Source organism: Macrotis lagotis, chromosome 1 (genome assembly GCF_037893015.1).
Source record: "Macrotis lagotis isolate mMagLag1 chromosome 1, bilby.v1.9.chrom.fasta, whole genome shotgun sequence".
Classification (NCBI taxonomy): Eukaryota; Metazoa; Chordata; class Mammalia; order Peramelemorphia; family Peramelidae; genus Macrotis; species Macrotis lagotis.
Window position 1 is genome coordinate 281,427,252 of NC_133658.1, and position 26,224 is coordinate 281,453,475.

General features: G+C 38.6%; 1 pseudogene; it reads left to right on the top strand.

Annotated features, from left to right (window-relative positions):
• The first annotated feature begins 1,688 nt into the window (after positions 1–1,688).
• On the top strand, positions 1,689–26,024 carry LOC141492785 (putative phospholipase B-like 2 pseudogene; annotated as a pseudogene).
• The last annotated feature ends 200 nt before the right edge of the window (positions 26,025–26,224 follow it).

Sequence of the window (26,224 nt, forward strand, 5' to 3'; positions counted from 1 at the left end):
GAGCTGGCAGTCTCCTTCATGCCCCTACATTCAACTTGCTACTCTGGAATATTTGAGAAACTTCCAATTGCGTGAGATCTACAACTCTATTGATTGGTTGAGGTGAGTTAATTCAATCTCATTGGGAAAAAACCTTCACTCTTTATTGTTTGGCATATATTTTCCTACAAATACTTTCTCGGATATGCTTTTTTTTAAAAGAAATGTTTTATTTATTTTGAGTTTTACAACTTTTCCCCTAAACTTGCTTCCCTCCCCCCACCCCCATAGAAGGCAGTCTATTAGTCTTTACATTGTTTCCATGGTATACATTGATCTAAGCTGAATGTGATGAGAGAGAAATCATATCCTTAAGGAAGAAAAATAAATTATAAGAGATAGCAAAATTACATAATAAGACAACAGGTTTTTTCCCCTTAAATTAAACGTAATAGTCTTTGGTCTTTGTTCAAAGTCCACAATTCTTTCTCTGGTTACAGATGGTTACAGATGGTATTCTCCATCTCAGATACCCCAAAATTGTCCCTTATTGTTGCACTGATGGAATGAGCAGGTCCATCAAGGTTGATCATCACCCCTGTGTTCTGTGTTGCTGTTAGGGTGTACAATGTTTTTCTGTTTCTGCTCATCTTGCTCAACATCAGTTCATGCAAATCCTTCCAGGCTTCCCTGAATTCCTATCCCTCCCGGTTGCTAATAGAATAATAGTGTTCTATGACATACATACATATATGTGTATATATATATATATATATATATATATATATATATATATATATATATATCACAGTTTTGTTAAGCCATTCCCCAATTAAAGGACATTCACTTTATTTCCAATTCTTTGCCACCACAAACAGGGCTGCTATAAATATTTTTGTACAAGTGATGCTTTTGCCAAAAGGTTCTTTCTTGATCCTTCCATCCCCTCTAGCTATTATCTTATATTTTTCCTCTCCTTTTTGGTGAAACTTCTTTTTTTTTATTTTGAATTTTTTACAATTTTCCCCCTAATTTTGTTTCCCTCTCCCCAACTCCCAGAAGACAGTCTATTAGTTTTTACATTGTTACCATGGTATACATTGATCTAAGTCGAATGTGATGAGAGAGAAATCAGATCCTAAAGGAAGAAAAATAAAGTATAAGAGATAGCAAAATTACATAATCTCTTCAGGGTATAGACCCAGTAGTGGTATTGCTGGATCAAAGGGTATGCACATTTTTGCTGCCCTTTGGGCATAATTTTGATATGTTTTACTACCATTTAGATTAATGGTTTTATTTTTTATTTGCTCTTTGTATTCACTGTAGGACTGTATTTAGAGAGAAAAGGATCATTCTTTGGATATAGAGCTTGGGGACCTCCAATCCCCTCCCCAACTTGAAATAGCAACCAGAAACAAGCTTGAATCTGACACACATCCAGGCTAATAAAATTTATGTGAGATCTAGATCTTACTTCTCTCTCTGAGAAAAGCACATTCTAGCCAAAATTCTGAGAAACAGTATATAGGTCAAGGTAAAAAATCTAGGAATTTTTTCCCTCCTTTTTAAAAGAGCTATATAGCAAGGGAAATTTCAAAATTTTAATAAAAAAACCTACTGGTTCAATGAGGAAGATATCACCCTGGCTAAAACAATAATCAGAGAAAAGTTCTACAATTACTTATCCAGTGAAGCAATGCCTAGGAATGACCTCGGAACTTGTGGAGAAAAACACTGAGCGTCAGCTGGACAAAACTAGTAGGGAGCAAAACCTGGCAGAGTTGGCAGACCATTTACGACCCACAGGGAATTACTGGGAGGAGCATGCTTACATTACTAGAAGACACAGGTTGGTCAATATCACCAGAGATGTGAATTGCTTTTTCCATACATGTTTCCCATATGTATTCTCTGACTGCGTGCTACATGCCTCTTGTATTCTTTGTATTTCAGGGCTGTCCAACCTTACTTTTTAAAATTTTTATTGAAACAATAGACAATATATTTTGATTTGCCATTTTAGTGAGAGCTCTTTTGCGGCTCAACTTCATTTACTAAAGCATTTAATAAACCCAATGGGGGCTGCATAAAATCCACACTGCAAGGAGCATGCGTACCCGGGCCTCATTTTAGACAACCCTGGTATGAATAGTACAAATGTTTGTTGGGGTGTGTGTCCTATCTTTATGGAGAATTACCATATTTCCCCATATATTTCGGGGGTCCAGCCTCCATGGGGTCCTTGGAACTTGACAGGAGGGATAGAGTTGGCTAAATGAGTTGAATCAACAAGTGGGTAAAGGCAGGAGCAGGTTGACTGACTGTCAGCTGCTTAGATTTATTTTTATAGTCTTAGAATCATATGAAACAAGCAAACTAAAATCATTTCCTCAGTTACAAAAGTATACAATTTTCATCATTAATCACATAGTTCATATGGTTACAAGTTTGATCATGTAGTGGTTACAAGTGTGATTATCAATCATGTAGTTAATTTTCTTGTTCCTGCTCAGACCGTGATGACCTCAACCTGCCTGTTGCCTAGTTTGTTGCTGCATAGTAAAGTTATTGATTAAACAGAACTTTCCTTATAATAATCTTTGATATAATTTGTTTAATGGAATGCTTCTATGTTTTTATACTGCATATGTAATGTTTTTCAATATGCTCCCTTGACAACCTATCGTGAGGGTAGTTATGTTTGTCCACCTGTCCATTGACTCCTTCAATAACTAATTTTCCTTTCAGCCCTTGTTGGTAGACACTACGGTTTCTATGACTTTTTGTTCTTTTCCAATAATCTAAAGCTGTTAGAGTTCACATATTGGTTACCTATACTAACTATTCTCTCACCATCTTTATCATATATTCCCGTGTATGATAAGGGGGGGGCAAAGCTGTTAATTTCCCTGGAATTCTATCTGACCCATCTTGTATCTGGTTTCTCTGTATATATTCTGACATCTCCCTGGAACTCCCAGTGCTGTATCTTCCAAAGATTTCATAATGCTGAAGCCTTTTGTAAGTCTCAGGGAGAGGTAGTCCTGTTAAATTTGGACAGAGTTCACAATCTGTTTTATTCAAGGAATTTCTCTGAAATCCTTCCTTTATAGTCATTCCACTATTAGGATGAGTAAGTTTTGCAATCAATAATAGACCTATAAATATGGGTATACATGGAATCCCTATATATATTGAAGAAGGAAATATTATTCCATCAGGCAGTGTGACTGCCCTGAGTCTTCTTGCCGTGACTGTGTCAAACAGCTTAGAGACCCTGGCTCCCAACAATATATGACACATCTTTTTGGAAAATTTGGGGTCTAAAAACTGGAAGCATCTTATACAGTGGTTGTAGATTTTTTTACTTGTATTTCCCACTTTTTCACACTTGTCTTTGTGCTCATTGTTTTACATCTGTTATCAGCATGTTAGGTTATGTTTTGCCATGTTCTGTCCAGAAGTGGTTCAGAAAAGATTGCTGTTCAGTGCTGAATTCAAGTTCAAAGTGGCCCAGTTAGCAAAAGTAAATGGAAATTGTACTGCTGAATGTTAGTTTGGTCTTCCTCCAACTGAGAAACAATCTGATTCTGGTTACAGGAAGAAGAAACCCTCCTGAAAACACTGCAGCAGAAGAAGGCTATGAGAGGTAAGGCAGCCAAATGGCCTGAGTTTGAGAGGGAGTTGAAGAGATGGACTATTGGAATTTCTGTGTCCACAAAGATGGTTCAACATGAGGCAAGAAGAATGCTGATGAAAAAGAAGTGACCGATTTCAAAGGAGGATACAATTGGTGCTTCAGGTTCATGAAGTGGAATGGGCTAAGCATGCATCCATGCACCAGACTTGCCCAGGGAGTGCATGTAGTCAACCACAAACCAGAGCACAGGTAGGATGGCAATTAGAGCCTCACCTATGACAGCGATTAGTCATCAAACACAGATGAGGGCAAACTAATGGATGGGAGTTTTGACAGTGATGAGGAGTTGTATGAATTTTATGATGAATAAAACTTGAGTTCAATAACTTTATATAATACATTTTTTTTCAGATTTTGGCCCTCAAAATTAAAGTGTGTCTTATACTTGGGGAAATATGGTAATTCTGAGAGAGTTTAGGGGACATGGTAGATAGAGCACTAACCCTGAAGTTAAGAACTTTGGTTTCAACTTTGGTTTCAGACAAACTATATGACCCTAGACAAGTCAATTTATCCAGATTGCCTCTCCTTTTCCCTCACCCCAAGGAAATTAATCACATCCTTTGGTTGGCTTGAATATATTGATGAGGGTTTGTGCAGACCCACATATTCTTTTTTTTTTTGCAAGGCAGTTGCATTAAGTGACTTGCTCAAGGTCACACAGCTAGGTAATTACTAAGTGACTTGAGGCAGGATTTCACACATTCTCTTGAACTTGAGGGTGCTTATCTCAAAGTTTCATTTCATTCATTGAGTTGGGAAGAATCTTCCCAAGTACAACATTGGTATATGTTTATTTAGGGATGGGAAAAGGATAGGACAGAGAAAGAAGGCTTCATTAAGGTGACTTTTGTGTTGAATTTTTGCAAACTACAAAGCACATAGATATTTTAGACTGCAAATAACTTAGAATTTGTGGTTTTATATAAATCATATTTGTTTACTTGAATGGTTTGGTTAATGATGACCAAATTTAGAATTCCATAAGACACTATATATATATACAAAGTTTTGAGCCTTCCTCTTGAACATCCTGATTGACAAGTCAAAGAACAAAGTACAATGAAGAGATCATAACAGTCCTGTTCAAGGAAATAATTTGTTGCTCAAATAATTTCATTCTATTCATTACTTTTCTGGCTGTACTCCACATTTTCTCCATCATACTTGCCCCCTCACCCCTTGTCTTCTTTTTGTGTATTGTCTTTCCCCATTAGAATAAAAACTTTTTGCAGACAGGGACTGTCTTTCTTTCTGCTTATATTTGTCTTCTTAATGCCTGGTACATAATATCTTAATAAATGCTACACTACTCAGCCTTATTTTCACTCTTTAAAATACTAGTCAGAGGGAGTAAGGCAGACATAAAACTAACTTAAAACCCTATCCAAGTGTGAATTGCTATTATTATACTTTTGCTGCTTTTCTATGCACAGCAAAGGAAAGATCTTGGAGCAAGATATAATTATAGAGTAGCAAAAAATATTAAAGATTTAAATTTAAAATTAAAGTTTAACTCCCAAAGTATTCAGTATAGCCAAAAGAAGCTTGGAGTGATTAGATGATTTTTTAGAGTTACATAGCTAATGAGAAAACATGATGATAAAGGAAGTATAATGTATTGGACTACAAGTAATGTGGGTTCAAACCCTTGTTCTGTCACTAAGTAGGTATGAGATTGTGGGCAAGTCATCTTATCTGAGACTTGTCTGTTCAACAGGGAGAAGTTGAATTAAATGACCTCCATAGGTTCTTCCAGTTGACAGGCTAAAATGACCAAAATGGATCTTTAGACTTCAAACCCAGTGTTCTTTCAAGTATTCATTTTAACACATGAGTATAAAAATAAAGAAGGAAACTAAAGGCCTTTATTACTTGCTGGAACAAAGGAAAGTATTGCTGTCACTTAGTTAACTTAACTCGATAAATGTATAATAGTTCCTACTATGTGTAAAGTCCACTGGGGATACAAAGTTTTAAAATGTCATAGTTTTTCTCCTTCCCCCCATTCCCCCAAAAGCTTACATTGTATTATAATGAATCTGTATTTAAGTAAATTTAAGTTCAAGGTAAGGAATGATGGGGCAAAAGAGGGAGTCTGACAAAGTGATCTAGGAAAGTTTGAAAAGGAAAAATTAACCACTTTTTGATGAAGAATGGAATCCATTAAGAAGATGGAATGGGGCAGCTAGGTGATGTAGTGGATAAAGCACCAGCCTTGGAGTCAGGAATACCTGAGTTCAAATCTGATCTCAGACCCTTAATAATTACCTAGCTGTGTGGCCTTGGGCAAGCCACTTAACCCCGTTTGCCTTGCAAAAAAAAACCTAAAAAAAAAAAAGAAGATGGAATCTAAAACTAAGACTTGAAAGAGAAATTCTGAGAGGCAGGAAACAAGAGTGTATGTTCTGGGCCTAGGGATAACCTATAGGTACAAGCATAGAATGAGATGGAATGTCAAGTTATGGGAAATAACTAGTGATTCTCTTTGCCAGGAACATAAGTTGCATGAAAACAGAGAGTAAAGTGAAATGAGATTTGAAAAAATAGATTGAAGTCAAATTGTGGATGATCTTAAATGCTGGGCCACGAAACATGTACTTTATGCTAAGCCAGTGAAGGTTTATGTCTTAGAAAATTCTTTTAACAACCTTATAAGGACACATTGAAGAGGAAAGAAATAGGCGGACCAGTGACGAGGTTGTTACAATATAATCCAGGTGAAAAGTCAATGAAGACCTTGAACTAGTAGGATAAATAAAAGATAGTAGATGTGAGAGATGGTGTGGAGTTGAAATGGGCAAGACCAGGCAACTGATTAAATATGGGGGGATAAAAATGGAAGGAAGAATTTCAATTATTGAAGTTTTTGAGTCAAGATGATTAAGAGGGTGATGATCCCATAAATAGAGAAAAATTAGAGGGGAGGTTTGGCTTGAGGAGGGTTACAACTCTTAGCAGTTTGTCTACCCAACAGACAAGGACTCTTTCTCCCCACCCCACCCTCCGATGGAAAAGAGGATGTCAACCTCTCATCATCCTCAGTACAGCCAAAGGAAGCTGATGGGCACCACCTGCTGGGACACTACTTAAAGTGCAATATAGTAGAGTATTAGTCCTATGGTTTTCATTATATTGTTTAGATTCATGTACTCGAAAGCATGCATCTTAGAACATAGAAAGTTCAAATTGGAAGGGACTTGAAATCTAGAAAGCAAAAATTCAGAGATAAAAGGGACCTCAGAGAGCATCTTATCTAGTACCTTTACTCAGGAGAAAACCCAGGTGTAGAGACAGTAAGTGCCTTTGTTGGTCATACAGCTACTATGTCAAAACCAGTGTTCCACTTCCATATTCCATAGATGTACTGGAAGACAATGGAACTTCAAGAGTTATGATATTAAGAATCCTTTTTGTGGGCTCATTTTACAAGATATAATTTTAGGGGTGGCTAGGTGGCGCAATGGATAAAGCACCGACACTGGAGTCAGGAGTACCTGGGTTCAAATCCAGTCTCAGGCACTTAATAATTACCTAGCAGTGTGGCCTTGGGCAAGCCACTTAACCCCATTTGCCTTGCAAAAACCTAAAAAAAAAGATATAATTTTAAATAGGTGTCTGTCTAAAAAAACCTGTTTTTTAGACCCAAATTTTGTTTACATCGAGAAGCTCCCTCTACTATTGCAGATCAATTTATTTGTAACTTATATGTTGGAAAGTTATACTGGAAACCTGAAAGAAATGTTAAGTGATACCCTTGGTCACAGAGCTTGATGTTTTAGAGGTAGTCTCTCTCTTTAAAAAAAAAAATTGGGGCAGCTAGGTGGCAGGGTGGATAAAACACTGACCCTGGAGTCAGGAGTACCTGAGTTCAAATCGGGTCTCAGACACTTAATAATTACCTAGCTGTGTGGCCTTGGGCGAGCCACTTAACCCTATTTGCCTTGCAAAAACCTAAAAAAAAATTAAGGCAGTGGGGTTAAGTGACTCACCCAAGGTCACACAGCTAAGTAATTATTAAGGGTCTGAAGTCAGATTTGAACTCAGGTTGGTGTTTTATACACTGTGCCACCTAGCTTCCCCTCTTAACCAAAGTCTCCTGACCCTCTAACTACTCTATTATGCTATCTTTCAAAAAACATTGATAGTAAAAACATAATGTAGGTCATCTTGTCCTGTTATAAAGAGGTATTAAATAGCTTATTTAAAAAAATATATCATCATAGGATAGCACCTGAATGTGGAAGTCCTTAAATTTGAGGCAAAAATATAAAATTTACTCTGTAGAAAGCCACTAAAAATTTTCAAACAGTGATTTTTTTTCCCAAGCAGTGATTTAAAAAAAAACAAACAACTTAGCTAGTATTATCTTTTGAGGGCAGCTAGTCAATAGAGCATTGTACCTGGAGTCAGAATGATCTGAGTTCAAATGTAATCTCAGACTCTTACTGGTTTTGTGAGCCTGGGCAAGTCACTTAACCTGTTTTCCTCAGTTCCTCATATGTAAAATGAACTGGATAGGAAAATGACACATATTCCAGTATTTTTGCAAAGAAAACCCCAAATGGGGTCATGAAAAGTTGGACATGATTGAAATGACTGCACAAAATGTTTTATTTTCACTCTTTGCTCAACACAAATTGGATTATCTTCTGCTCCTTCCCCTCCATGCTTTTACTTATGGCTATTTCTTATGCCTAAAATGCTCCCCTTCTTTTCATCTGTTGAATCGCTACCTTTGTTTTTAAAGTCTCTCAAAATGTTACTTCTTCCATAAAGACTTTCCTGATCTTCTCTTCCCATCTGCAGCCTAGGTAGGTTAGTGCATGGAATCCTTCAACCATAGATAGCCATCAATTCTTTTCCTACAAGTGCTGAGGCTCACAAAGAATCAAGCTTAGAAATTGTCTTATTTACACAGTTTGGGACAAGTCATACCCTTGACCACAGAGTTAAGTTCCCCTTGCCTCTTCTGTGGGTCTCTGCTTCCCCCTAGGGACCTCTATAGTCCTCTTGACTTGCAATACTTCTGTGAATGGCATCCTGGCAAAAGCATAGATAAGACTTTCAGAAATTTTCTCAAGGTCTTTCCTCTTCACAGTTGTATTCTGGAAGTTACTTTTTTTTTTAAACCTAAGATGGTGTCAGACTTTTGAGCTGTTGGATTGGAGGTCAGAAGGGAAAGCAGAAGGGGTGCAGTTCTTTCACACCCAGAACAGAATGCTTCCAGACTATATAATACTTTCTCTCATTTTCCTAGTTCCCATATTCCTATGCTTTCTCTTCCCAGATAGCTGTGAGCACCACTTCTACTCACCTTGCTCAAAGTCTTTGTTTTAAGGTGTTAGGATGAATCAGTCCCTTTTAATTCCCTTAGTCTTTCAGTGCCCAGGTGTGATTCTTTCTTCATCATTACCTCCCATTTTGGTGTTGGAAAGACCCCTTTATTTTTACCTTTTCATTTTAATCATTCTCCTTAGCAGCTGGGTTTAGTCAAGCAAATTAGGCAGTTTCTGGGAAGCTTCTCCAGATTACTCTGAAAGAGAGAAGGGTCAAAGACTTATATACCCGCTGCACTCAGAACAATTCTACAAACTTGAACAGTTATAGATATTTTCATTTGTGTAGTGATTTTAACTTGTCCAAAACAATTCAGTGTATTAAACTTCTTTTGTTTAATAGAATAATCCCAAAAGAAGGGGAGGCTCAATTTTGGTAGATGAATAAACTATGGTATGTAGTGTTTAAACAACTTTTTTTAGGGTCTTAAATGTTTGTTGGCTTAAACTGAATTACCCAAATTGACTAATAGGAGAGTTGGGTTTAGAGATCCAGATCATGACTCTTGAACCAGTAGTCTTTCCACTAAATCAGGAATAACTGTCTGGTCTCTATAAAGACAATGCAAGGTTATACTTTTCTTTGATTCTAGCTTTAGGTGGAGGAATAGGATAACTATGATAACTCATTCTTTCTTCTTCCATTGTCCCTAGGGCTTATATTTAATTTTCAAGTGTACATCAGATTAGTTTAGTTGATACCAGTGATCAAACTATTGGACTACCCAATCTACCTGGAATATAAATAATATTTCAGTTGAATAATAACTATTTTGGGATATAGAAATCTATTTTATCTTAGTAATGATATTGCTGTACTGATCATAATATAATGACTTTCAGATATTCAGAGAGAAAACTTTAAAAACCTAGAGAGTATGATGAAAAGCTAATGGGATGTAAAACATTCACCTAATTCATCTATTTTCTCTCTTGAGCTTCAGACCTGTATTTCTTTTCTTTTTTTAGATTTTTGCAAGGCAATGGGGGGGGGGGTTAAGTGGCTTGCCCAAGGCCACACAGCTAGGTAATTATTAAGTGTCTGAGGTCGGATTTGAACTCAGGTACTCCTGACTCCAGGGCTTGTGCTCAATCCACTGTGCTACCTAGCTGTCCCCAGACCTGTATTTCTATTGACTTGCTAACCATCTTGACCTGGATATTCATTCCCCTAGTACTTTATTTGAGTCAGAGGGTCTAGGTTTAAGACCTTCCTCTACCATTTGCTATCTGGTTTACTTTGGGCATGTTACTCTCTTCTGAACCTCAGTTTTAGAAAATAAGGGGATTACAATAGATGACCTCTAAGGTTCTCTCCTGCTCTAAATCTATGATCCTGTTATTCTATGAATTCGTTGTCTTTATCTGAAATTCACTCCTCCTGTTGACTTCCCTACTTGTATTTTAAAATTGTTTTTATTGATGTCTTTCATCTTTAAACATCATCAAAGTTTTCCCTTGTATCCCTTTTCCTTTTCTCAGAAAGCCATCCCATATAAAAAAATTGGATTTTTTTTTACAAAGAAACAAAAAAGAATTAAAGAAGGGGTGGAGGAAATCAGTACAATTACTCAATACATTGAAAAAGTCTGAAAAACTTGTGAAATGTGAAACTTATGGACTTCCCACCTCTGAGAAGAGATGAGTTTGGGAGTGTCCTCTCCAAGTTTCCTCTTTTAATTTTTCTGCTTCTATAACAGCACTGTCATTCTCCTAGTTGCTGAGGCACCAAACCTTTAACAAATATTTATTAATATTCAAAACATTGCTGTATGAAAAGTATTAGTTGTCAGAAAAAGTCCCTAAACCTGAAATAGTTTTAGAACAAAATATATTTGATGCTTTGGCAGAGGAGAGAGCAGGAAGATGTGACTCCCTCCTAAGTCCTTTGGGTTTATGCTTTACAGGGGTCAAGGAAGAGTTACTAGCATAGGAACCTGCATATAGCCATTAAGCAATTTTGTAGAGAGAGAGCAATTCCTAGGCAAAAATCCATTGAGATGTAAACATAAGCATTCAAATTTGGGGAACCCTAAACATAAGCCTTGCACAAACATGGACCCAAAACAAGATCAGGGTGGAATCTTGTCCTGCAACCTGGTTTTCCCTCTCATCTCCCCCGGTCTCTGAGATCAGCTTGACCTCTACAGGAAACTTTTGAGTACGACAATTTCTAGTCCCAAGAAGCTAAGTTCAAACAATATAATAAATTCAAATTTTCCAAACAATATAATAAATATTTCTCCACAAAGGTCAGCACTAAAGTCATTATCTAATGCTTCATTGAAATTTATCTCAGCAGACAAAAACTTTGACAGGCCCTGCCACATAAGCATTTGAGTAGAGGCTTGACAATAGATATGTCTGCTGTCCACATGTTAACTTACCTATATTCACAGGAAGGTTGATCACCAAGTGATGAATTTTTTTCAGCTGCACCTACTCATGAAACTATAATCAATGTCTGATGGAAGTATCCCCATTGAGGAAATCAACTTTTGAAATATATACAAGGTAGTGTAGGAAGATAGGTTTTCAAAGATGAAATAAGACACTATCTATGCCTTCAAAGAATTTGTAATCTGATGGAGGAAAACTGATACCATTTTTGATTGTTCCTATTTCCGTCATAATTAATTGTTGATTGTTGGTCTCTTTGCCTCAAGTCTCTCCCAATTCAAACCCACCCTCCACTCAGCTGCTAAAGTAATTTTCCTAGAGTAGTTTTGTCTATGTCAAACCCCACTCCCCCCCACCTAAGGCTCCCATAATCAACTAACTCCAGTGGCCCTCCTTTTACCATCATCTTACATTTTAAATCTTACATTTTAACAACTTCACAATTTTCTTTCCAGTCTCTTATGCCTTACTCCCCTCCCATGTACTCAGTAACTCAGCTACTTTTTTGGGGTAAGGTAATGGGGTTAAGTGACTGGCCCAAGGCCACACAGCTAGGTAATTATTGTGTCTGAGGTCAGATTTGAACTCAGGTCCTCCTGACTCCAGGGCTGATGCTCTATCCACTGTGCCTCCTAGCTGCCCCTGTAACTCAGCTACATTGACTGACCTACTGTTTCATCTCTCATCTCCATGTTTTTATATTTAATTTTTTCTGTTCCTGAAATGCTCTCCCTCTTCACCTCACTTTCTTAGTTTTCCTGGCTTCCTTTATGTCTCATCTTAAATCCCAAATGTTAGAGAGAATGTGAGAAAATGTGGACACTAATTGGTGGAGTTGTGAATTGATCCAGCCAATACATAGAACAATTTAGAACTAAGACCAAAGGATTATAAAACTATGTACCCTTTTTACATAGCAATACTACTACTAGATCTATTACCCGAAGAGATTTTTTTTAAAAGAAAAAAGAATCTATTTTTACAAGGACATGTAGCTGCTCTTTTTTGAAATGGCAAAAAATTCGAAATTGAGGTGATGTCCATCAATTGGAGAATTACTGAAGAAGTTGTGGTATATGATTGTGATAGAATACTATTGTTCTACAAGAAATGGTTAGCCAGATACTTTAAGGAAAAAAACCTAAAAACATGAGCTGATACAAAGTGAAAGGAGAGTAGAACCAGAACACCATATACAGTAACTGCAATATGAAATCAACTGTGAATGGCTTAGCTATTCTCAGTAATACAATGATCTAATCCAATTCCAAAAGACTTAAGGTGAAAAATACTATCCACCTCCAAAGAAAGAACTGATGGAATCTGAATGTAGATTAAGTATACCTTTTTTTTTACTTTTTAAATTTTTTTGGTCCATGTTTTCTTTAACAATATAGCTAATATGGAAATGTGTTTTGGCTAACTGCACATGTTGCACTGCCTTCTCAGTGGAGAGAGGGAGAGAATTTGAAACCCCAAATTTTTTTTTAGGTTTTTTTTTTTGTAAGGCAAACAGGGTTAAATGACTTGCCCAAGGCCACACGGCTAGGTAATTATTAAGTGTCTGAGACCGGATTTGAACCCAGGTGCTCCTGACTCCAGGGCCGGTGCTTTATCCACTGTGCCACCTAGCCGCCCCAACATGTAAGACTTTTAACATTCATTTTTAAAAATTTTGAGTTCTGGGGAGGCTAGGTAGCATAGTGGATAAAGCACCGGCCCTGGAGTCAGGAGTACCTGGGTTCAAATCCGGACTCAGACACTTAATAATAAAGTACCTAGCCATGTGGCCTTAGGCAAGCCACTTAACCCCATTTGCCTTGCCAAAAATCTAAAAAAAAAAAAATCTTACATGTAATTGAAAAAATAATTAAAAAAAAAAAAGGAATCCTTTTAAATCCACTATCTGGAGGGGGCTAATATTTGATCTTCAACCACTAATGTCTTCTTTCTGAGATTACTTTCTATGTACTATGTATTTATTACATAAGTATTTAGTTATTTAAATGTTTCCTCCATTAGAACGCTAATGCTCCTTGAAGGCAGGGACTAATTTGTAGTCTCAGTGTTTAGTGTACATAGTCAGCTTATTAAGGTAAGTGCTTGTTGACTGCCTAAAAAATTATTTTGTCATTGGTATCAGTCCTTTTCTTTCTTGACTCATGCAAAAAAAACCTTCTTTATATCTAACCCAGAACATGGATTATTGTAATAGCTTAGGTGGTGACATGTCCTCACTTCCACCTTCCACCTTTCATTTTATCCTGTATATATGATCACATTATGTTCAAAAGGAACAATTCCAGTGATGCAATAAAGTAGGTTCACACCAGTTCGATAGAACTGATTACTAATTTTATGTTGAGTTCGGGGAACTGGTCATTAAAATGACACTTGTAATCAGGGTTCTCTCAAAGGTGGGTGGCTGGGCAACTGCCCAATGTGGAAATCACAAATTTATATACTTCACTCTTTTTTTTAATGTTCATCTGCATAAAAATTGACAGAACTATGCTTGTAATATTTATTCATTCATTTCTATTTTTTATATTTTTTAAAATTTATTTTTGCAAGGCAATGGGGTTAAGTGACTTGCCCAAGATCACACAACTAAGTAAGTAATAAGTGCTTGAGGCCAGATTTGAACTTTTTTTTAATTTTTATTTTGTTTTTAGGTTTTTGCAAGGCAATGGGGTTAAGTGGCTTGCCCAAGGCCACACAGCTAGGTAATTATTAAGTGTCTGAGACTGGATTTGAACCCAGGTACTCCTGACTCCAGGGCCAGTGCTCTATCCACTGTGCCACCTAGCTGCCCTTGGATTACATTCTTTATGATAAGTCCATCACAAAAGTTACTTCCATATTTTTCCACCGCTGCCATTGCTGATTGCAACTACCTCCTTTCGTATTTCTCCACTACCACGTACTATATTTTCTCTCTCCTTTCACTGACTCTGCTGTAGGGTAGCTGAGTGGCACAGCACACAGATCCCCGGCCCTGGGGCCAAGAAGCCCCATGCCCCCATACCACCCCTTAGGCCCAGCATCCATCTGGCCCTATGGTCCCAGACAGGCCATCCAATTCCAGCCCCTTGCAAGAAGTAAAAAAGAAAATGTATTATATCTGACCACTCTCCTCTCATGGTCCATCCTTTCCTCCTTCATTCACATCCCTGCCCTTCCCCCATCCCCCCCCTTTCTCCTTCTTACTCCAGATGCCTATACCCCATTGAGTATATATTCTGTTTCCTCTCCTAACCACCTCTGATGAGAGTGAAGATTCCCTCATTCCCCCTTGCCTTCCCCCCTTCCATATCATTGCAATAGCTCAATGTAATAAAGAAAAATCTTATTATATGAAATATCTTGGCCTATTCCCCCTCTCCTTTTTCTTTCTCCCATTACATTTCCCTTTTTTCTATTGACTCCATTTTTACACCATATTTTATCTTCAAATTCAGCTTTCTCCTGTGCTTCATCTATAAAAGCTCCTTCTACCTGCTCTATTAAATGAGAAGTTTCATATGAGTATTATCAGTGTCCTTTTTCTATACAGGAATATATGCAGTTCATCATCATTAAGTCCCTCATATTTTCCCCTTCTCCAATCTCTATGCTTCACCTGAGTCCTGTATTTGAAGATCAAACCTTCTGTTCAGCTCTGGCCATTCCAACAGGAACATTTGGAATTCCCCTGATTCATTGAAAGTCCATCTTTTTCCCTGGAAGAGGACATTCAGTTTTTCTGGGTAGTTGATTCTTGGTTGCTTTTTAAGTTCTTTTGCCTTCCAGTATGTTATATTCCAAGCCCTATGAGCTTTTAATGTAGTTGCTGCTAAGTCCTGTGTGATACTGATTGCAGCTCCATGGTATTTGAATTGTGTCCTTCTGGCTGCTTGTAATATTTTTTCTTTGACTTGGGAGTTCTGGAACTTGGCTATAATATTCCTGGGGGTTGGTTTTTTGGGATCTCTTTCTTAGGGGGATCTGTGGATTCTCTCCATTTCTACTTTTGCCCTTTGCTTCTAGGATATTAGGGCAATTTTCCTGTAGTAATTCTTTGAAAATGATGTCAAGGCTCTTTTCCTGATCATGACTTTCAAGGTATTCCAATATTTTAAAATTATCTTTCCTAAGTCTGTTTTCCATATCAGTTTTATTTTTCAATGAGATGTTTCACATTCTCTTCTAATTTTTCATTCTTTTGGTTTTCAAGTATTTAGTTCTGATTTCTCATAAATTCATCAATCTCCCTGAGTTCTATTATTTGTCTGAAGGATTTGTTTTCCTCAGAGAGCTTTCTTATCTCCTTTTCCATCTGGCCCATTCTACTTTTTAATGCATTCTTCTCCTCAATAACTTTTTGAACTGTTTTATCCATTTGACCTAAGCTGGTTTTTAGCATGCTATTTGCTTCAGCATTTTTTTTAATTTCCTTGACTAAGCTGCTGACTTCATTTTCATATTTTTCCTGCATCTCTCTCATTTCTTTTCCCAGTTTTTCTTCTAACTCCCTCTTTTGATTTTCAAAGTCTTTTTTGAGCTCTGTCATAGCCTGAGCCCAATTTCTGTTTTTCTTGGAGTCTTTAGATGCCAGAGCTTGTGCTTCCTCATCTTCAGACTGAGTGTTTTGATTCTTCTTGGGCTCACAGGCAAAATATTTCTCAATGGTGTTCCTCTTGTTTCTCTGCTTGCTCATTTTCCCAGCCTTAGCCTGTTTTTGGGGTGCTTCCTGAGCTTTTGGGACATTCCCACAAGGGTCTCAGTGTGTGAGGCTCTGTCCTCCCTCCTGGTCTGTGAATGACCATATGTGCCCCCCACTGCCACAGGGCTGAGGTGGGGGGGCCCTGCTGTTCTATGGGAAGGCCTAGACTGCGATCAGGACCTGAATGTGGTCAAAACCCCAGAGTCCTGTTCCAGGAACAGAGCTCTACAGTCTCTCTTTTCACTCCCCTCCCTCAGCTCAATGGGCTCATGCCCTGGGGGCTCCTGCTTACTTGCTCTGCCTGGTTCTGTTTCCTGGATCTGGACTGCCTTGGCCATGCTGCTTGCTGTGTGCCCTGAGGGCTGGGCTTCACGTGCTGGCTCTGACAGAGGTCCCCCCGCTGATCCCCCAAGTTGTTCCCCAGTGCTCCACCAGGGTGTAGGTCAGGAAACTCCCCCACTGCTGTGAGCCACGGCTCCTGACACCCTGGGACTGCATCCGGGAGGCTGAAGTTCTTTTGCTGTGTCAGGGCACCTCTCTGGCGGGCCGCCCCTCCAACCCTGGGGAGCAGAGCCTTTCTGCTCTTTTCTGTATTGGGGTATTCTTAACAAAGATACTGGAATGGTTTGCCATTTCTTTCTCCAACTCATTTTACAGATGAGAAAAATGAGGCAAACAGGGTTAAGTGACTTGTCCAGGGTTACTAAAATTTAATAGCAGCTTAATGCAGAGTCCTACACTTGAGTTGTATTTTAAAAACTGCACAAACATAGAATGTTGGAGGCATTTCAGAAATGAAAGAGATGAATTTCAGGGAAGCCTGGAAGGTTTTGCACATGAAATGATTCTGAGCAAGATGATCAGAACCAGAACATTGTACACCCTAACAGCAACATGAGGATGATGATCAATCTTAATGGATTTGTTCATTCTATCAGTGCAACAATCAGGCACAATTTTGGGGTATCTGCAATGGAGAATACCATCATATCCAGAGAAAGAATTGGGGAGTTTGAACAAAGACCAATGACTATTACCTTTAATTAAAAAAGCCCATTATATTATGTAATTTTGCTATCTCTTATACTTTATTTTTTTTCCTTAAGGATATGATTTCCTTCTCATCACATTCAACTTAGATCAATGTATACCATGGAAACAATGTAAAGACTAACAGACTGCCTTCTGTAGGGGGTGGGGGGGGGAAGGAAGTAAGATTAGGGAAAAAAATTATAAAATTCAAAATAAATAAATAAATAGAATAAAAAAAGTAAGAGATGAATTTTTTCATAAATAAAACTTTTTTCGTACATAACAGTTTTAGTATTATCTCTCTTTTCCTCATTGTTTTTCCCACCAACACTATTATTTTTGTAATAGTCCACTAGGACAATATGGTTACTTATAAAATATTCCCCATGACTCTTTGACATGTCTTCTTGTATTCCCCTCTCTAGGATGTATACCTCAGATAATACACCTGGGTAAGAAGAGGGATCATTACAGTTCTCATTATGAGTCAGCACTTGTGCTAATCTTTGAAGGAACTTATAGAAGTCAGAAGTCAGATGGGAACACATTCCAGGCATGGAATGTGCAAAAGATGGAAATGGGAAATGTGAGATGGATTGTAATTTAAGAAGAATAGCAAGGGGGCAACTAGGTGGCATAGTGAATAGGCCCTGGAGTCAGGAGGTCCTGAGTTCAAATCTGATCTCAGATACTTAATAATTACCTAGGGGTGTGATCTTGGGCAAGTCGCTTAACTTCACTGCCTTACCAAAAAATAAAATAAACTTAAAAAAAAAAAGAAGAAGAATAGCAAGGATACTTCCAGGGCAGAGATAAGATGGTGGCTTGGAACTAACCTGCTCCTGTTGCCTTTCCCTACCAAAGATAAATGAAGCCTCTACTCTGACATTCACACTATAGATCCCACCAAGAAAAAGAGAAGATTCAAAGAGGTTTTCAACTGTAGACCTCATGGAGGATCTTCTGTGTAGGTCTGTCTCTTTGAGGGAAAAGGGGAAGTAAAGTCCAGGAGGTGGGAGAGTGGAGGAAAGCCAACAGGAGGCTTTTTGACACAGTGCAATCCAGGTCCCAACAGCTTAATAATAACAGATTTCCAGGCAGCTAGATAACAAGCTGGCAGGGAGGATCCCAGCTCCAAACAAAGTCTGAACCTTGAGAACACAGGGTAAAAGACAGGACTGGGTTGGGAACAATCCTCTGTTGTCAGAACCTGGACATAAAGGAGGAAACAAACCTCTAAAAAGGCAAGGCCTGGACTGCATAGGCAACATCTTGGGCAACATCAGGCTAGGGATCAGACCCCAGCCCCAGCAAAATAAAAGCTTTCCTCTATTCTCCATATACTCCAGGAGCTGAACTACTACAACAAAAAATGAACAAAAAAGATAAGAGAGTGCTCACTATAGAAAAATACTTTATAGATAAAGATGACAGCAGTGCCATGTCTGAAGAAGAAAGCAGCAAAAAATTTACAGGAGAAGTATCAAAACAGTCTATAAATTGGACTCAAATACAAAAGCTTATTGAAGAATTTAAAAAAGAATTTAAAAACCAAAGAGGAAAGGAAGAAGAGAAAATGGAAAAAGGAAATAAAAGTCATTCAGGAAAATTGTGACATGTTGACCAAAGAAATCAACTCTATTAAAAGGAAAAATAACCAACTGGAAAAGGAAACACAGAAGATAATTGAAGAAAATAAAATCCTAAAAATTAGAATTGAAGTTAGAAACTAATGAATCTATAGGGCTACAAGTTTCCATCAAACAAAATAAAAAGGCTGAAAAAATTGAAGAAAATGTAAAGTACCTTCCAGGGAAAATGAATGACTTTGAAAACAGATCTAGAAGAGACAATCTACAAATCAATGGACTACTAGAAAGCCTGGACCAACAGAAGAATCTGGAAAACATCATGCAGGGCATTATAAGAGAAAAATACCCCAACTTGCTAGAACAAGATAACAATATAACAATTGAAAGAATCCACAGAACCCCTCCGGAAAGAGACACTGGAATAAAAACTCCAAGGGCTGTAATAACCAAATTCCAGAACCCCCAAATAAAAGAGAGAATATTGCAAACAGCAAAACGAAAACAGGGATCACAAACAAACTAACAGAGGATCTATCAGCATTAACACTGAAGGATTAGAAGAACTGGAATAACATATTTCAGAGAGCTAAGGACCTGGAATTACAACCCAGAATGTACTACCCTGCAAAATTCAGCATATATTGTCAGGGGAAAAGATGGATGTTCAATGAAATACAGGACTTCCAGAACTTCCTGACACAAGGACTAGAATAGAACAGAGAATTCAATTGCCAAATACATGACTGAAGAGTTACATAAAAAAAGGTAAATGAAAAAAGAGACTGAAAAAATAAAATTGTTTTAAACAAATGTTGGTCCCTACAAGGGAAGATATTACAATTCTGATTCTTTAGAACTTTATATCTCTAAGCAAAACTACAGGGTAGAATATAATTGAAGAGAATGAACCTAAAGGATAAAGGTATAATTAGATCTTGTCTCTCAATTGAAGAGGTCCAAGATCACTTCCATATGATTGAGACAAAAAATCCTGAAAAAAAAGCAGCTATGTTAACTTTAACTTAAATTCTGATTATAATTTGACTCACTTTAATCAAAGGTGCTTGTCTAATGAGGGCATCATAAGCTGCAAGGATCTGAGACAATGTCTCTGTTACTTACTGTCATTTGAAAAGCTCTCAGTGAGACCTCCAGAGCCTTCCAATATTTAAGAAATCTTTAAGATTCTTACAGTTAATTAGATCAGCCTCTGGTGTTTCACTTAACAAGGGGTTAATTACCCTGGATAGAGGAGGGTAAAAGGGGAGAGACAGTTGGCCTTGGTTTATTTAACAAGGTGTCAAGTACCCTGGGTGAGGGGTAAAGTGTGAAAGAAAATAAGCCTGGGGGAGGGGCACAAATAGTTCAATAAATAATATGGCTTTGGATGATACTTTGGCTCATGAGGAGGACTGTGTGTACTTGAAAGATACTTGAAAAGGTAAGGTAAAAGATGATCATAATTACAATTTGATGCAATTTGAGTCAATGCTGCTAATCAAGCAATCAAGTAAACAGTCTGTGATGCTATCCTGATAACAATAGTTTATCAAGCAATCAAATAATTGAACTGATTAATAATATTAGAGCACCAAGGGAAGAGGTACAAAGATTTACAATTTTAGAGGGGGAAAAAGGGAGAATGTGAATGTTGAGTAAATTCTATTCAATAGATTTAGCCTAGTGAGGGAATAAGATACATTCCCACTTGGGTTTAAAAATCTAATGTAATCTTCAGAGAAGGGGGGGGAGGGAGGAGACAGGGAACTGGGAAGTTAAGGGAAGAAAGTGACTGATAAAAGGGAAAGGAAAGTATAAGTGAAAATAAACTGAAAGTTAAATTCAAAAAAAGTCAAAGGGGAAATGTAGTAAAATTTTGGTGAGGAGGAATAAGAAAAAAGGAAAGAGATAAATATAAGTGGAGAAAGATAGCATGGAGGGAAATACAGAATTGGTAATCTTTTTTTTAGATTTTACAAGGTAATGGGGTTAAGTGACTTGCCCAAGGCCACACAGCTAGGTAATTATTAAGTGTCTGAGGCTGTATTTGAACTCAGGTACTCCTGACTCCAGGGCCAGTGATCTATCCACTGTGCCACCTAGCTGCCCCAGAATTGGCAATCTTAACTGTAAATATGAATGGGATGAACTGTCCCATAAAATGGAAACGGATAGCAGAATGGATTAAAACTAATTACAATATGCTGTTTACAAGAAATACATTTGAAGCAGAGAGATGCACACAGGGTAAAGGTAAAAGATTGGAGTTAAATATATTATGCCTCAGTGGAAGTAAAACAATCTGGGGCAGCAATCCTAATCTCAGTCAAGTAAAAGCAAATATCAATCTCATTAAAAGGGATAAGGAAGGAAACTACATCTTCTTAAAAGGCACCATTGGTAATGTGGCTATATCATTACTAAACATGTATATGGTATAGCATCTAAATTCTTAGAGGAAAAGGAGAACTAGATAGCAAAACTTTATTTATGGAAGACCTCAATCTCCCTCTCTCAGAACTAGATAATTCTTTTTTTTTAAGGTTTTTGCAAGTCAAATGGGGTTAAGTGGCTTGCCCAAGGCCACATAGCTAGGTAATTATTAAGTGTCTGAGACCAGATTTGAACCCAGGTACTCCTGACTCTAGGGCCAGTGTTTTATCCACTGCCCCACCTAGCCACCCCTAGAACTAGATAATTCTAACAACAAAATATACAAGAAGTAAATTAAGAAGGTGAATGAAATCTTAGAAAACTTAGATATGATAGATTTCTGGAGAAAACTTAATGGGAATAGAATACATCTTTTTTCTTGGCAGTATACAAAAACCTTAAAATCAAATGCAGAAAGGCAGAAATAATAAATACACATTTCTCAGACCATGATGCAATAAAAATTACATGTGTTAAAGGGTCAGGGGAAAGATAAACCAAGAACTAATTGGAAATTAAATAACTTCATCTTAAATAATGGGTGGATCAAACAACAAATAATAGAAATAATCAAAAATTATATCCAAGATAATGATAATAATGAGACATCATACCAAAATTTATGGGATGCCCCAAAGGCAGTTTTGAGGGGAAACTTTATATCTTTTTTTTTGCAAGGCAGTGAGTGGGGTTAAACGATTTATCCAAGTTCACACAGCTAGGTAATTATTATGTATCTGAGACTGGATTTGAACTCAGTCTTCTAGACTCCAGGTCCAGTGCTCTTTTCACTGTACCACCTAACTGCCCCTGAAACTTTATATCTCTAAATGCCTATATGAATAAAATAGAGAAAGAGGAGATCAATGAATTGGGTATACAACTAAAAAATCTAGAAAAAGAACAAATTAAAACAACCCTAATTAAAGACCAAATTAGAAATTCTGAAAATCAAAGGAGAGATTAATAGAAAGCAAGAAAACCATTGATCTCATAAATAAAACTAAGAGTTGATTTTATGAAAAGCCTAAAAAATAGGCAAATCTCTGGTCAATCTGATATTAAAAAAGAAAGGAGATGACCAAATTACCAGTATCAAAAATGAAAAAAACTAACCACCAATGAGGAGGAAATTAAAGTGATAACTCAGAACTACTTTGCTGAACTATATGCCAATAAATTGGACAACTTGAATGAAATGGATGAATATTACAACAAATACAAACTCCCCAGATTAATAGAAGAGCAAATAAATTACTGAAATAACCCCATTTCAGAAAAAGAAATTGAAGAAACTACCAATAAACTCCCTAAGAAAAATCTCCAGGTCCAGATGGATTTACAAGTGAATTCTACCAAATATTTAAGGAACAATTAATTCCTATTCTACATAAACTATTTAAAAAATAGGAGAGGAAGGAGTACTGCTTTTATGACACCAACTTGGTGTTGATACCTAAACCAGTAAGAACCAAAATAGATAAAGAAAATTGTAAATCAATCTCCCTAATTAATATTGATGCAAAAATCTTAAATAAAATTTTAGCAGTGAGGCTACAGCAAGATAATACCAGGATATATACCATGATCAGGTTGGATTTATGCCAGGCAGGTAGGGATGGTTCAACATAATTAAACATATCAATAGTGAAACCAACAGAAACTATATGATTATCTCAATAGATGCTGAAAAAGTCTTTGATAAAATACAACATCCATTCTTATTAAAAAACACCAGAAAGTTTAGGAATAAGTGGAGTTTTCCTTAAAATAAAAAATAGTATCTATCTAAAACTATCAACAAATATGATATTTAATGGGAATAAACTCAGATCATTTCCAATAAATTCAGGGGTGAAACAAGGAGGCCCATTATCTCCATTACTATTCAATATAGTATTGGAAATGCTAGCAGTAGCAATAAGAGAAGAAAAAGAAATTGAAAGAATCAGAATAGACAATGAGTAAGCAAAACTCACTCTTTGCAGATGGTATGATGGCATGCCTAGAGAACCCAAGAAAATCATCTAAAAAACTCCGTGAAACAATTAACAAATTCAGCAAAGTAGCAGGCTATAAAATAAACTACATCAGCATTTCTATATATGAACAACAAAACCCAAGAACAAAATAAAGAAAGAGAAACTCCATTTGAAATAACTGCAGACAACATCAAATACTTGGGAATTTACCTCCCAAGACAAACCTAGAAATTGCATGAACTCATTTATAAAGCTTTCCTCACCAAATAGAGTCAGATTTAAATAAATGGAAAATGTCAAATGCTCATGGTTAGGTCGAGCTAATATAATAAAATGACAATACTACCCAAATTAAATTACTTATTCAGTGCCATACCTATCAAACTACCAAATAACTACTTTACTGAACTAGAAAAAATAGTAACGAAATTCATCTGGAGCAACAAAAGGGCAAGAATAGCAAAAGAACTGATGAAAAAAATGTAAAGGAAGCTCTACCAGATCTCAAACTTTATTATAAAGCAGCAATCATCAAAAATGCTTGATACTGGTTAAGAAATAAAGTAATGGATCAGTGGATTAGGATAGCTTCAAAAGAAACTGCAGTAGGTATCCGGGTGGCCTCCTGGCCCTGGGACTGGCGCTGGCGCTGGGGCCGGGGCCGGGGCTGGGGCTGCGGCCCGGTGCGCCCCGGCCCGCCATTCCACCACCGCCCTCCAGGAGCCGCTCGGTGGTGCTGGACGCGGCCACGGGCCAGCCGGTGGTGGTGGAGGGCTGGCGGCCCGGGGCCATCGCCTGGGCCAACCTCAGCAACGCCATCAACTGTACCGGGTGGGCCTTCCTGGATTTGGCTACCAATGGGCAATACAGCAATGCCCTACAGGCTTATGCGGCTGGGGTGGTGGAGGCAGCAGTGTCTGCTGAGCTCATCTACATGCACTGGATGAATACGTGGTGGATTACTGTGGCCCCTTCAAGTATGAGACCATCTACTGTGAGAAACTGAAACACTACATTGAACTGAACCTGGCCTGGATGCAGAAGCAGATTGCATCAGACAAGGATGTGGAGCACTGGCACCAGGTGGAGCTTACTCTTCTGCAGCTGAAGGGACTGGAGGACAGTTACCAGGGACACATAGCTTTCCCATCTAAGAATTTCACCATCAGCCCTTTTGGGTTCCTCTTGTTCAAGTTGTCGGGTGATTTGGAGGACCTAGAACCGGCCCTGAACAAGTTGGAGCAGAGGCGGGTCAAGGGCTCGGGCTCTTGCTCGGCCCTGATCAAGCTGCTGCCCAACAACAGTGAGCTGTTGGTGTCCCACAACACCTGGATGTCCTACCAGCACATGCTTCGCATCATCAAGAAATACTCATTCCATTTCCAGAGGCTGCCCAGTGGTAAAGCACCGTTGATCCCTGGAAATGTGCAGGTTTTCTCATCCTTCCCTGGGGACCATCTTCTCCTGTGATGACTTCTATATCTTGAGCAGTGGGTTGGTGACTCAGGAGACGACCGTTGGCAACAGCAACACAGAGCTTTGGAAGTACATTAAGCCTCAAAACAGCGTCTTTGAGTGGTTGCATAATATCGTGGCCAACCGGCTGGCCCAGAATGGGTCCATGTGGTCCTCCATCTTTAAGAAGTTCAACAGTGGCACATACAACAACCAATGGATGATCATAGATTACAAAGCTTTCGTTCCTGGAAAGCCCAAGGCCATGGATGACCTGCTCACTATTCTTGAGCAGATTCCAGGCATGGTGGTGGTGGCTGACAAGACTCAAGAGCTGTACAAAAAAGGCTACTGGGCCAGCTACAACTTACCATATTTTGAGTCAGTGTTCAATGCCAGTGGGATGCCTGACCTGGTGAAGCAGTTTGGAGACTGGTTCTCTTATAAAAACAGCCCCAGTGCCCGGATCTTTGAACGGAACCAGTCACTGGTGCATGACCTGGACTCCATGATCCGCCTGATGAGGTTCAACAACTTCCCTCATGACCCCCTGTCCCGATGTCATAACTGCACCCCTATGCAGAATGGGGAGAATGCCATCTCAGCCCGCTCAGACCTCAACCCAGCTAATGGAACATATCCTTTTCCTGCTCTATCCCAGAGATCCCATGGAGGCATCGACATGAAGGTGACTTCTTATGAGATGGCTAAAGATTTCCAGCTTATAGCAGTTAGTGGCCCCATGTGGGACCAGTTGCCGCCTTTCCAGTGGAGCTCATCACCCTTTGACAAGCTGTTGCATATGGGCCATCCAGACCTCTGGAAGTTCTCCCCTGTCAAGACTGGGTGGGAGTGAAACTTGGCGCAACCTGTCTCCCCACCACCCTATTACCTTTGATCCCAGGACCCTTAGGAAGTTGGCACTTCTCCTCCTCACTCACTCTGGCTGCCTGTTTGTCTTTCTGACCCTGGAACCCCAAGGAATTTGCCTGCCAGGCCCGGAGGGCTGAGTTCCCTCCACTCTGCTGCTTCATTGGCTCTCAAGCCACTTGCCTTGTCCAAAGAGACCTTGAGGGCCTTAGGGGACCACCAGCTCTCCAGTCCCACTCTTCCTATTTGTTCCTGAGCCCCGGACTCCAGCCTCTGAACTGCTGCTCCCAAGCCAAAGAGGAATGGGGGGTGCTTCTGGAAACAGGATGTGGCTGGAAACCTCAAGTATCTGCTGGACTCTGAGGAACCTGCTTCCTGCCTCCCCAGACCTGTCTCATTGAGTAAGCAGTCTTCCACCTTCCTCAGCCCTTTCTAGGCACTTCTCCCATACAGCTCTATTTACTGAGGCTGTACACCTCTAACCAGGCTTTTGCTCTCACCTAGATAGTGGTGGAGGAACTATGGATGACTCCCCCCCCCCCCCCCCATGTCTTATCCCTCCCTTGTCCATACTATTAACTTCCTTCATTAAACTGCCCTTCAGGAACAAATTTGGAAAAAACAAAACACCAAACTACATCAGACCTTCCCCTGAAACACTGACGGTGGTGATTTGGGGGCTTTGGATTTCCCTGGGCTTTGGGTATCTTCCTTTCCTATGCTTCCTGATGGGC